The sequence below is a fragment of the Macaca nemestrina genome, chromosome 12 (genome assembly GCF_043159975.1).
Source record: "Macaca nemestrina isolate mMacNem1 chromosome 12, mMacNem.hap1, whole genome shotgun sequence".
NCBI lineage: Eukaryota > Metazoa > Chordata > Mammalia > Primates > Cercopithecidae > Macaca > Macaca nemestrina.
In genome coordinates this window covers 74872498-74886444 of record NC_092136.1, presented here as the reverse complement: position 1 = coordinate 74886444, position 13947 = coordinate 74872498, and the positions used below count along the sequence as shown (strand labels likewise).

Sequence of the window (13947 nt, the reverse complement as noted above, 5' to 3'; positions counted from 1 at the left end):
ACTCCCTCCATTCCCCACGATATGTTATGCCACCCTAGTCATGTGAGACAGTTCTACGGATGCGTGATCTGTATCTGGGCTTTTATTCTCTCCTGTTAGTCCTCTTATCTATCTCTGCCAGCACCACACTGTTTTTAAGAGCCCTCAGCCAAATTAGAGTTCCAGTACCGGAGCAGCTAGCAACACTGCCCGAGCGGGGTGGAGGTTTACAGTATGTTTTCCACAGGATACTCCTTTTCCCTGGGGGACAGCCTAATGCCTAGTTGTCCAACCCACAACCAGGGAGTCCCTCACACAGGAAGCTTGCTTATAGTGGCAGATGCTCTGGATTCAGAAAAGGTTGTGTAAAAAAAGTTAAAAAGAAAAGGAAAATATATTGGCAGATGCCCTGGTGGTTCTTATCAGATCTGTGTCCAATTTGTGTCTGCCTGACCATTACTTGGACTCCTCTGGTTCTTCAGATAGAGGGTGCAAATTTAATACACCCCACAGTAAAAAATATGTTCACTAACTTATTACTTATGAATCCTGGACAGGGAGGGTGCCGTGAGTCAGGAAGGCAGTGCTCCATCCTGGGGTCATGAATGCAAAGTCAGGAAGAGAGAGAGAGAAAGAGAGAAACCCCACAACTAACGGTAGATATAAGGGAATGGGGTGTAAGTCACTTAAAGTTTGCAGGCAAATACCTGAATTGTCCCTTTAAAGGAATCAGTGGCAAAGCAGAAAGCCTATTGGGCTGGACTGGAGAGATGCCTCTAAGTTCCTAACTCTGGGCCCCTGTTTGAGACATTTGGGTGTGCCGGTCTATTTCTATGACTAGACAGCAACCTTTTCTGTGTGTTCCTGTTATAACTGACCCTGTGATGCCTGGGCATTTGACCTCGTGTTTGGTGACGAGTACTGTTTAAATAGTGGAGACATTGAAGGCTACTGGAGAAATGTGGGTCAGGCATGGAGCAAGGCATTTGATGAGCATCACTGAACACACAAAAGATGTGGAGGCACCACTGTGACCTGAAACCCCATTCACAGGCATCCACTCCACTGCGTGGGGCTGAGCCAAGTAAATAGAGCAACGCTTCATCTTGGGCGGAGTAGGAACGTTGTTGTAAACCCGGGTAAGGTTACACAATGCCTGTTATCTGCTGCGCCATTGCTTCTAGATTGGCTTTCCCCAGGCTAGAATTTTGTTGAGGTATAGAGCTGTGTGGCGGTGTACCTTTGAGCAGACAGCAAGGAGTATACCAAGATCAGGGGCTAAGCAGGCAGTCAGTACAGAAAGAAAAGCAAAAATACCCAGTGTCCATTTGTGTTTTAGCAGAGCCAGTCCATGGGCATTACTGGAGTGCAGGTTTAGTGCAAGGAGCAAAGCCATCTGTGGCACCAGGGGCAAAGCTATCTCCAGCATCAAGGTCTTGGGTTCAGGCGTGTCATCTGAGGCAATGTCACCTTCAGTGGTGAATTATAGGGCAAAGGTAATGTCATCTGAGATGTGGGACAGGTGTGTCCTTTTCATGGGACCTACTCGAGTTAATGTGGGCCTGAGCACTGGTCATAATTGGTTAAAACAGTGGTCTGCTGAAGGTTTTGGGCCTCTGGTTGTAACCAATGAAAGCAGCCAAGGCGGTAGGGATAAGACCAGCCATCAACAGAACAGTGTGTGGCTGCAGTTGACAAGGTTTATTTTGAGTGGAAGTTTGGGTTCAAATGGGTCCCCTATCAGAAGAGCAGCTGCCTGGTCTAGGGGACAATCTATGATGATGTGTCCCAGGAGAATATGCATCTTTAATCTGGCTCCTAACCCTTGAGGGATGGGGGCGAGATTGAAATTCATAAAAAATAGGTTAAGACCTGGGGTAAACTCAAGATCTTTAGTTTATTTATTGTATTGGAATTTGAAAAGAAGTTGTTTGAGGACATCATTAAAGCAACCATCAGGACCTATCAGGGACATGAAGGTTATATCGGATACCTCCTCTGGAAGCCCAGCATAGTGTATTCTAAGGAGTGAAATGTGTGCCTTCATAACTATTAGTAATGTCTCTAACTCTGAAAGAAACAAGCAGTGAACTAGCAAGGCCTTGCAACATGGAGTTATGTGATTTTGATTTATAATTTGGATGTCTGTGAAATAAGAGATTCCCAGGGTTTATTCTTTTTTTACCTTTATGGGAACAATTTTTAGGTAATGGCCCAATAATTAATAATGAATGTGAAGATGAGACCATTTGTTGGCCAGGACAGCCAGTGATAGGATGACTTGCTGAAGTTTGACCAAGTATGTTTTTTCTTGGGTCCTGTCCTTCATCATCCCAGCTAAGGGATGGAAAGTAACAGCTCTCCACTAAGCTGCATCACGTGTGATGGCTAATGATGCCGCCGTTCCCACAGTCCATGAACTCCCATTCCTGTTCATTCAGTTAATACCAAAGGGCTTCCCAGGTAGCCAAGTGGTCTGGGGAGGGGTGACCTCCTCCAGCACCCTGGCATCTGGCAAGGGACCAAGAGAATGAGGAGGCCACCCCCTCCTGCAGGTGGAATATCCCAGAGGGCCCAGGGTTGGCTCCATCCTGTCTTAGGGAGGCCTTGGTAGCCAAGCTGAGCTTGTGGAGGGATGTTCCAATAACTCAAAGCATAATGGGCAACTGGGTAGGGAGGGTCACAGGCTCAGGGTCTGTGACAGCCTCTATGTCCAAGACAGCTCATAGGTAGCCAGTCATTTGCTGTTTTAATGGTGTATAGCCTGAGGCCAAGAGGGACAATATCTTGCATCAGAAGCCCTGAAGCAACTAATGACCATCATAAGTGAATCAGAGACTCCAGGAGGTATTACAGGAGCTTACCAAAGGTTACAGTGAAGGAGTTTTTTGAGGTCACACACAGGAGTGCCTGTTGATTTTAATTTAGCAGTAAAATTTGTCAATGAGAAATGCATTTGCCACCAGAGCCCAAAAGTATTAAGAAATATTGGGCTTAAATGTCTTAAATGTGTGTATCAAATGCATTTCCTTGGAGTGGGACGTCCTCAATGCAACGTCATATCTGTGCCCCTGGAGAAGGCAGTTGTCATTAAGATCTTGTCTGCAAAGATTGTGCGTGGTGACAAAGCTGTGGAGCTCCCCCATGGGTACCCTGGAAAGATGTATTGTGTCCCCTCAGCAGTGCAGGCAAACTGCAGCTGAGAGGCTGTTGGAACAGGCACTAAACAGACAAGGTTAGCCAAATATATAAGAGCAAAGTATTTATCACTTGTTGATTGAATAGAATCAGCAACTTAAATAATATTAAGGAGGCAGTGATGGATGGGACCAGGGTGTTAAGACTGTAGTCATCCATCATAAAGTGCCCTTATGTTTTAGGTGTCACATATGCCTTAGGAGAGGCAACCTATGGGTGTCACTGGAGTGGAGGTTTAGTGTAAGTGTCCAGGCTACATTGATATACATTACATATATAATATATATACATATAATACATATATGTTCCATGAATACATATAAATTCTTCTATATACATTATACATACATGATTGCATTATATATACATTATATAGTCATCTTAAATTTCAAAAAAATTTTTCTTGGAATATTGGAATTCACTGAATGCAACTCATTTTGAGGAAACACATACATGAATAAAAATGAAAGATTAAGAAAGAATGAATTAAATTCCTAGGTTATAAAATCTAGAAAAAGAACAACAAAGAAACTCAAAAGAAAGCCCAAGGAAGAAAGTAATAAATACAAACGCAGAAATTAATGACAGAGATGAGAAAACAAAGATATAATTAACAGATTACATTAAAAATGAAATACACAAACTACTAGCTAATGTTTTCACAAAGAGACAAATCACATGTACAAAAAATAAAAAACGAGAATGAATGAAATGTTGAAACAAAAGAAATTTCTAAAAACCGTTAGAAACTAGAACTACTTTGTAAACTTCTATACAAACAAGTTGTAAACTAAACTGAACCAATAAAAGATAGAATACTTAAACAGGTTAATTACCATAGCAGACTCAGAGAAAGTTATCAAGGAATTATTCCACAAAAAAAGCACCAGGCACAGACGGTTTCACAGGTGAATTTCAGCAAATCTGGAAAGATTAGATAGCCCCAGTGCTCCGTAAATCAATTCAAAGGTCTTAAATTCAGGAACAATTTCTAATTTCTTTCTTATGTAGCAAGTATAACATTGATATTTATACTCAATTTTAAAAAGCAGAGCAAAAAAAAGTACACATTTATCAAATTATTTATGAGTATTGATGAAAAATATTTAAATAAAATGTTTAGAAATCTTATATTAGAAAATATTAGAAGATGGAATCCAACATCAAGTTACCATACACCATGAACAGGTAGGATTAAGGAAGCCATTAATATAATACAAAGGATTAGTCAATTTAAGGAGAAAATCATATTAGTATCTCCATAGATGCTGGAGAAGCTGTTGACAAAACTCAACACAGAGGGAAATTAATGGGTGTTTTCTCAATATAATAAAATATACATACCCTGTTCCTAGAGCTAGAGTTTTTTTTTGTTTGTTTGTTTGTTTGTTTTTTCTTTTTAGATGGAGTCTCGCTCTGTTGCCAGGCTGGAGGGCAGTGATGTGATCTCGGCTCACTGCAACCTCTGCCTCCTGGGTTCAAGCAATTCTCCTGCCTCAGCCTCCCGAGTAGCTGGGATTACAGGCATGTGCCACCACACCTGGCTAATTTTTATATTTTTAGTGGAGACAGGGTTTCACCATGTTGACCAGGTGTGTCTCAAACTCCTGCTAAAGTTAGAATTTGAATGGGGAAATACTAGAGGTGTTTCTGCTAAGTACAGGAAGAAACAAAGAGGCCCTCTACTATTCAATGTCGTGCTGGAGATATTAGGCAAAGCAGTCAGATAAATCAATAAGAAACAAGAATTAGGGGGAAAGGAGTAAATTTATCCCTTGCAGATGATATGATTGCATACCTGGAAAGCCCTAGAGAATGAATGGTAAAATTAACCCAGATAATGGAAAATTCAGTGAAGTAGCAGGATATAAAATTAATGTACAAAAATTAATAGCCTCAGTATACACAAGCAATGTCTAGTTAGATAATATAATGAAGGAGAAAACTCTATTTATATAGCAACAAAGAAGATGAACTACTTAGGAATAAACGTAATAAGAAATATGCAAAACCTATATAAGAAGAACTTTAAAACACTCCTGGAAGATGCTCAAGCAGAAGTGAAATAAACGAAAAGACATCACTTGTTCCTGTTTAGGATGTCTCATCTCATAAAAATATAAGTTCCTTCTTACTTAATTTGTAAATTTAATGCCATCCCAGTAAGAACACCAATAAACTTTTCCTTTGAGACAGAGTCTCACTCTGTCATCCAGGCTGGAGTGCAGTGATGCGATCTTGGCTCACCGCAACCTCTGCCTCTCGGGTTCCAGCAGTTCTCCTGCCTCAGTCTCCTGAGTAGCTGGGACTACAGGGGTGCGCAGCACCACACTCAGCTAATTTTTATATTTTTTAGTAAAGTCTGGGTTTCACCATATTGGCCAGGCTGGTCTCAAACTCCTGACCTCATGATCTGCCCGCCTCAGCCTCCCAAAGTGATGGGATTACAGGCCTGAGCCACTGTGTCCGGCCACCAATAAACTTTTTAATGGAACTAAACAAGTTGATACTGAGCATTATATGGAAAAATAGGTATGAAGGATTAGCCAGGAAAACATTAAAGACAGCATCTTCCATATGAGGCTCAGTATCAACTTGTCTGGTTCCACAAAAAAAAGTTTATTGGTGTTTTTGTTGGGGTTGCATTAAATGTATACATTAAATAAAGAGGAATTGACTTTTGTATATATTGATCTTGTGTCCTGGGACCTTGCCATTTTTACTTCTGTTGGGAATAGGCCCCCCAAATCTGGCCATAAACTGGCCTCAAAACTGGCCATAAACAAAATCTCTGCAGCACTGTAACATGTTCATGATGGCCATGACAAAGGTTATGGGTTTACGGCAATGAAAGCAAGGAACACCTGGTCCACCCAGGGCGCCGCTTAAAGGCATTCTTAAACCACAAACAATAGCGTGAGCGATCTGTGATTTAAGGACATGCTCCTGCTACAGATATCTAGCCAGACCCATCCCTTTATTTGGCCCATCCCCTTGTTTCCCTAAGGAATACTGTTAGTTAATCTATAATCTATAGAAACAATGCTTATCACTGGCTTGCTGTTAACAAATATGTGGGTAAATCTCTGTTCCAGGCTGTCAGCTCTGAAGGCCGTGAGACCCCTGATTTCCCACTCTACACCTGTATGTTTCTATGTGTGTGTCTTTAATTCCTCTAGCGCCGCTGGGTTAGGGTCTCCCCCACCGAGCTGGTCTCGCAACTTCTTAGTTTCAGGAGACTTTTTGCAGATTCTTTGGGTTTTTTTTGTTTTGTTTTGTTTTGTTTTGTTTTGTTTTTAACATAGACAGTGATGTCACCTGTGAGTAAAGACAGTTTTATTTCTACCTTCCCAATCTGTATAGTTTTTATTTCTTTTTATATGTTTTATTGCACTAGATGGTAAGAGATGACATCCTCGCCTGGTTCCCAAGCTTAAGGGGAAAGGATCCAGTTTCTCACCATTAAGCATGATGTTAACTACAGATTATTTGTAGACCTCCTGGCAAGACCTTCTGGTTTGGCATATAGCAGAGAATGTATTGAATGAATGAATGCATGCATGAATGAATGAATGGATGAATGGATGAATGAAAGTATCTGGAACATAAAGCAGTGGGGGAGTGGGAGAAGACAAGCATGGAACTAAAAACTAGGAATTAAATTAGGCCCAGTTTTTATTTTCTATTATTATTTTTTTAATTTAAAAGTAAACTTTAATGTCGAAAATGCAAACTTGGGGAGGGTAGAAAGATCATACAGAAGTCATTTCCTGTGAAGGGGAAGATTGGGAGGGATTAAGGGATATAGTCCTGGGTGACCAGGAAGAGAAGCAAGAGTCCACCCCTCAACATGTTGGGTTCAGGGGAACCTGGAGGGTTGCACAGCAGCTGGGCAGAGGCGCTCCTCACTAGGCCCAGTTTTTAAAGGTCTTGAATGTCTCAGAGCTCTCATCCAACAGGCTGAATCATCTAACAAGAAATAACCAAATGAACCTGAGACCAAAGCTGATGGGTGCCATACAGAGGACCCCATTAGCCACTGGGTGCTGGGTGCCCACCTCTGCTGGCAAGGCCTGGCCTGCCCTGGTGGCCTCTTGCCCTTAGCAAAGAATGAAGAGGACCTTTTCTTTTTGACAGTTTGGCCCTAAGGGTCCACGATTTCTGTATGTGCCACTGGCTTTAGGCCGGGCACAGAAGAATGACAGGTCCCTGTTCTGCTTCTCATTCCCTAGGTGACCTTGAGGAAGCACAGACCCTCTTCGGGCTGGTTTCCACATCCTTAGACTAGGGATGGGAGAGAATTAAAGGGGAAAGAACTAGCATTAAGGGCCTACTGTGAGTTGTTCTTTATATTAATACTTCTTAAAGAGCTAGCATTTTTGAGTGTCTACTGTTAAGTAGGCAACCTATGTGTATTATTTCATTTAATTCTCAAAGCAGCCTTCTCAGGTGGGTGCTGTTGGAATCACTAGCTGGCACGTATACCAACTGACATGTCATGTACCTCTCGGCTTCACTTCCCAGAGCCTGGTGGGTGTTAGTCCCACCAGGCTCTGGGAAGTGAAGCCGCGTATCTAAGGTCTCGCAGTTAACAGGCGGCCGAATTTAGGTTCTGTTTGGGCCTTTTTACCCCAACGCTTGCTTTCCCTTTATCATACTCTCCCTCCACGATTATGACTGTTCTCCTTTATTGCCCAGCCCATGAAATCCTCAGGCTCCAGGACCCCATGTCCTCAATGTGACAGAGCCTCGCGCAGCGCAGGTGGGAGAGACGTTTGGATGAAGGATCCAGCAGTAGGAGGGGAATGAGAGGGAGGAGAGGAGGAAGAGTTGAGGCAGGCAAGCGCCCGCGGTGAGGAACTGCTCCCTCTGGTGGTCATTCTGAGAAGCTGCGGACAAGGTGGAGTTGGTGCCCAGCGTGGGGCGGGCTTGGGCTCAGGAGAAGCCTGGCAAGGGCCCGAGCTATGAGGGGATCACCCACCGAGGTAGTTAAAGGCTCTAGTTCTGCTGCCTTTGGCTGGAGGAGAGTTAAGTCTGTCCCTATCCAGGACTTGTCAGGATGGAGAATTCTGAGCTTTGCTCGGACTCCATCAGCTGTTGAGCCCCCGTCCCTGGTCAGGCATGCCTTGGAGTGTGTCCAATGAGGAGTTATTGTCTCATTTGACGGAGGAGGAAACAAACTCAGAGGTATTAAATCGCTCCAGCTCACCACAGTAAAGACCCTTTTTTTTTATCTGCTTTTTGTTTGTTTGTTTGTTTTAATAAGACTGTTTTGAACCCAACTAGTTCCTGGCCCTCTTCTCTCTTTATTTGCCCTCTCTCCCCGGGTGATCTTGCTCGTGACATGGTTTTAAAACCCATCTGCGCACAATGCCTCCCAAGTTTAGATCTCCACCCCTCACCCTCCTCTGGGCTCCAGACTGTCAACTGGGTATCTTCACTTGGGTAGCTCCGAGGCACCTCAAATCCAACATGTTCAGGGGCAGACTCTTGCTTCTCTTCCTGGTCACCCAGGACTATATCCCTTAATCTCTCCCAGTCTTCCCCTTCACAGGAAATGACATCATCCTCCAGCCAATTACTCAAGGCAGAAACCCAGGAAACATTCTAGATTCCTCCCTCACCTACACCTTCATCTTCAAACCATGAACAGGTCCTGTTGCTTCTAGTTCCAAAATATATCTTGAACGCATCCACTTCTTCCCATCCGTTTTCCTTCTCCAAGTCATCCTCACCTGCAGGGACTATTGCAATAGCCTTCATGCTAATGTTTCTACCTCTCTTTTTTTTTTTTTTTTTTGAGACAGGGTCTTGCTCTGTCACCCAGGCTGGAGTACAGTGGCTCCATCTCGGCTCACTGCAACCTCCACCTTCCAGGTTCAAGTGATTCTCTTGCCTCAGCCTCCTGAGTAGCTGGGACTACAGGTGTGGGCCATCATACATGACTAATTATTTGTCTTTTTGGTAGAGACGGGTTTTCACCATGTTGGCTAGCCTGGTCTCAAGCTCTTGACCTCAAATGATCCTTCTGTCTCAGCCTCCCAAAGTGCTGGGATTACAGGCCTGAGCCACCGCACCCAGCCTCCTACCTCTCTTATTGATTTATTCATTCAACAAATCATTGATGAGCACATGCTGCTTACCAGGAACTGTCCTGGACAGTGTGGAAACAGCAGATGCAAGATTGCCCTCTGGCCTCTCCCAGTCTATTCTCCAAACAATGGGCTCGTTACTATTCTCTGTGAGTGTGTGTTTTAATTATGCAGTTTCTCTGCTCAACACCTATATGATGACTTTCAACTCTTCACTGTGGCCCAAAGTGCCTGGGTGATCTGGTATTTCCAGCAGCTTCTCCCTCCAAGCCTCTCCTCTCCTCCATCCATGTTCACTGGGCTTTAACCACATTGCCTTCTTTTCATCCTTCTGATTCCTCAACTAGGCCACATTCCTTGCCAGCCACCTGAGGGCCTTTGCTCATGCTGTTCCTTTGGCCTGAAGCTTCCTTTCCTCTCATTCTATGTGCTGCCAACTCCTCCTTCAGGTCTTGGTTTTTTGTTTTGTTTTGAGACGGGGTCTCACTCTGTCACTCAGCTAGAGTGCAATGGCACGATCTCAGCTCACTGCAACCTCTGCCTCCCGGGTTCAAGCAATTCTCCTGCCTCAGCTTTCCGAGTAGCTGGGACTACAGGTGCATGCCACTACACCCAGCTAAATTTTGTTGTTGTTGTTGTTTTATTTTTAGTAAAGACGGGGTTTCACCATGTTGGCCAGGCTAGTCTTGAACTCTTGACTGCTGGTGATCCACCCACCTCGGCCTCCCAAAGTTCTAGGATTACAGGCATGGGCCACCCCACCCAGCCCAGGTCTTGTTTTAAATGACACCTTCTCTGAACACCCTCTTTCCTCTCTTTGCACCCTATTTCCTCCACAGCCCTTATCTATTACGGTAGATGGTAAACTCCTTTAGGGCAGGAAACAGGATTATGTAATTCACCAATCTGTCCTCACACCTCAGGTGTGCTTGTTGAATAAAGGAACTCAGAACTAAGTCTGTCTCTTCCCACTATAACCCTTCTGAGAGCTGAAGCTGAGGTTTCTTTTCTTCTGGTGGAACACCCATGCAGTAGCCCGGCCTACGCAGCACTGCTCAAGCTGTGTTCTGTGAAACGTTGTTATCTCGGTGAATGAAATTTAGAATGAAATTTAGAGCTTCACAGTATCCAGCATGGGATTAGACTCTGAGAAGTCCTGCTGTAGGGAGCCCATTTAGCTCGGTTCAACCCAGACATTCCCAGCCTTGTTTTTCTAACTACTGGGATACAATTTAATGGGAAACTAGACAATCCCAAAGCTCAGGAGCTGTGGCCATTCTGTCCAGGAATTGCTAGAGAGTCAGCCTTGAGGCCGGGCACGGTGGCTCACACCTGTAATCTTAGCACTGTGGGAGGCCGAGGCGGTGAATTACGAGGTCAGGAGTTCAAGACCAGCTTGGCCAATATGGCGAAACCCTGTCTCTACTAAAAAATACAAAAATTAGCCGGGCGTGGTGGTGTGTGCCTATAATCTCAGCTACCTGGGAGGCTGAGGCAGGAGAATCATTTGAACCTAGGAGGGTGGAGGTTGCAGTGAGCCGAGATCGCACCACTGCACTCCAGCCTAGGCGACAGAGCGAGACTCCATCTCAAAAAGAAAAGAGAGAGTAAGCCTGGAGTGGCAGTGAAGCCTGAGCCTTGGGTTAGACAGGGTCCTGGATTGAATGTGGCTCTCCATGCCCTGGTGATGATGACTGTGATGGTGCCCATGGTCAGATGAATAAAGCCCCCAAAGACGTTCGTGTTTGAATCCCCAGGACCTGGGAATGATGCTTTGTATGGCAGGAGAGATTTTGCAGGTGTGGCTACATGAAAGAGTTTGAAATCATCATGGATTAGCCTGCAGGAGCTGGATGTGCCCAGTGTAATCACACCATCCTTATAAGAGGGATGCAGAGGGTCAGGGTCACAGGAGAAGGTCCTCACCAATCTGATGTATGATGAACATGGAAGAAGGGGCCTCAGCCAAGGAATATGGCAGCCCCTAGAGACTAAAAGAGGCAAGAAAACAGAGGCTCCTCTCAGAGCCTCCAGAAGGAACCAGGCTTGCTGATATCTTGACTCTAACTAGCCCTGTGAAACTGTTTCAGACTTCCGACCTCCAGACCTTCAGAGAATCAATGTGAATTGTTTCAGGCCACTTGGTTTGTGACTATTTGTTGTGCCTGCCGTGGGAAGTGAAGATAGCACCTCACAGGGGCTCATGATGTCTTGGTTCTAAAGTTTGTCTTTTCTTTCACTCTCTTCAACAGCCATGACCAATCGTCTGTGCTCCTCTCTCTGTGCCTAACATTGTCATCTCTCATATGCACCACCAGCCCACCTTTTAAGAAAGAATTCAAACTTCACTTCCTGGCCAGGCTGGTCTCGAGCTCCTGACCTGAAACCACACTTCCTTCATAAGGCTTGCTGTGACCCCACCACACCCACCAGGTAAAAGTAGAAACCCACAGTACTCAAAGTGGGGAACCCTTCCCACCCCATATTCGAGCCTTATTCCCCACCAGACTGAATATCCAGGGAGGTTTGTGGATGATGTAAATGGAAGGTGTAGAAGGTGAAGGCCCAGGGTGGAAAGGGCTCTGCCTCTGGGCCTCCAATGAATCAGGCCTGTGCTCTGTCTGACCTGGAGAGTGTCCTCATCTGTGCTCTCACCTTGGGTCCGCCTTGTGAAGCCAACATGCCACTTTGCCTCCTGGACCATTTCCCCTGGATGTCTCACAAGCCCTTCAGGCCTACCATACCCCAAACTGACATTAGCATATACCAAACACGTGCCCCTCCTCATTCCCTGGTTCCTGTGGGCACCACCGCCTGCCCCTACCCCAACCCAGGACTCTGACATCATCCAAGCCTCTTCCTTCTCCTTCACCTCACACTCCCTGTTCTTTACAAAGTCCCATTATTTCCGCCTCAGACACATCTCTCAAATCCATCTTCTTTTCTGTGTCTCCACTATCTGTGCTGCAGGCCAGACCACCATCACCTCTCACTGGACCCTGCTCCGGCCACCTCCCTGATCTTTCTGCCTCTGGGCTCGCTCCATGCAGCCCCTTCTCCACACAAGAGCAGCCAGAGGCAGTTTCTGGAGCCCACAGCTGAATGCGTTGTTCTCCTTGCTCAGGCAGAGAAGAGGACAGATGGGGCTTTGGTCTCCTGTGTGTAGCCAGAGGGACTGCCTTGCCCGTCACCATCTCCAGTAGTTCCTGACACCACAGCTGCTGATGGCAAATGCCCCCAGCCCCAGCCATGCCCCAGCCCCCTGCATTGAGAGACCCAGCTCACCCAGAGGGCAGCTACAGCCTCCTTCATCCACAGCCGCTGCTGTGACTCAGAGGGACCTTGTCCTGGAAGGCCAGTGGAGCCCTTCTGAGGCCTTCACAGGCCCAGTGTCCATCCTGGTCATGACATGTGTAATAACACAGCTCTTGCATTAAATACTATTTATTGCAGCAGCAGTTTTTTTTAAGTTTGTTGTAATTTGGAATTTTGTGAAGAGTAAATTATTCATTTTGTTTTTTAACTTGAATTTATGTATTATACCTAAGTAAGAACTGATCTGGGCTATGCTTGACTAGTTGGTATAATACCACATCTGTAGACATTTAATTAAACATGTATTAATTTTAATGATGTTGTTTTCTGCTCACATGTTAGCATCAATATTTTTTTAATGAGGGCTTGAATATTTGTGTAAGTTCTTGAAAAATGTATGGGCCCAAAGCCATGAAGCTATTTTTTTTTCTTTTTTTGAGACGGAGTCTTGCTCTGTCACCCAGGCTGGAGTGCAGTGGCCGGATCTCAGCTCACTGCAAGCTCCGCCTCCTGGGTTCACGCCATTCTCCTGCCTCAGCCTCCTGAGTAGCTGGGACTACAGGCGCCCACCACCTCGCCCAGCTAGTTTTTTTTTGTTTTTTTTTTTTTTGTATTTTTTAGTAGAGACGGGGTTTCACCGTGTTAGCCAGGATGGTCTCAATCTCCTGACCATCGTGATCCACCTGTCTCGGCCTCCCAAAGTGCTGGGATTACAGGCTTGAGCCACTGCGCCCGGCCACCATGAAGCTATTAAAGGTCCCTGGGTCTCTGCAAAGAGGCCAGGCCTCCCACAGAACTTAGGGCTGAGTCACACCAGGGCTGGGTGGCTGGGGTGGGAGAGTGGCAGGCTCCTCACATCCATGGGTATCCAGGCCACACCTGCTGTGTCACAGAGGGCCTGGGAATGAGAAAAAGAGGGAAAGAGGTTTGAGCTTGGGGATGCCTCTCCAGTGGGATCCAGGACAGCCTGAGCACCCAAACCCCCTCTGGTATACTTCCGCTGTCCTCTCCTGCCAGCCCTGATACCACCCCCTCTCCCTGCGCTACTGATGCTAGCTCAGACCCAGCTCTCTTGAAGCTTGGCTTCTCCAAGAATTTATGGCTCTGAGCTAAGTGGAGAGAGATCAGAGCCACTGGCTCTCTCATATCTCAGTCTTATTTTCAATATTCCATTTCCCCAGCACTCCAACATCACAGAGCTTTGGGAAATGAATGGAGGCTATGGGGTCGGAAAAGCCTGGATTCATATGCTGGTTCAATATGAATGAGTTCCATGATTTGGAATAAGTCTCTTCCCCTGTCTGAGCCTTGGTTTCCTCATCTGCAAAATGAAATACCAACTCGTGGGTGATAGGATCAAATA

General features: G+C 45.4%; 1 long non-coding RNA gene across 1 annotated transcript; it reads left to right on the top strand.

Annotated features, from left to right (window-relative positions):
- The first annotated feature begins 7819 nt into the window (after window positions 1-7819).
- Window positions 7820-12864, top strand: LOC105468768 (uncharacterized). Its single transcript, XR_979598.2, has 3 exons — window positions 7820-8077; window positions 11522-11702; window positions 12394-12864. It is a non-coding gene; the product is annotated as an uncharacterized lncRNA (long non-coding RNA).
- Window positions 12865-13947: the final 1083 nt, after the last annotated feature.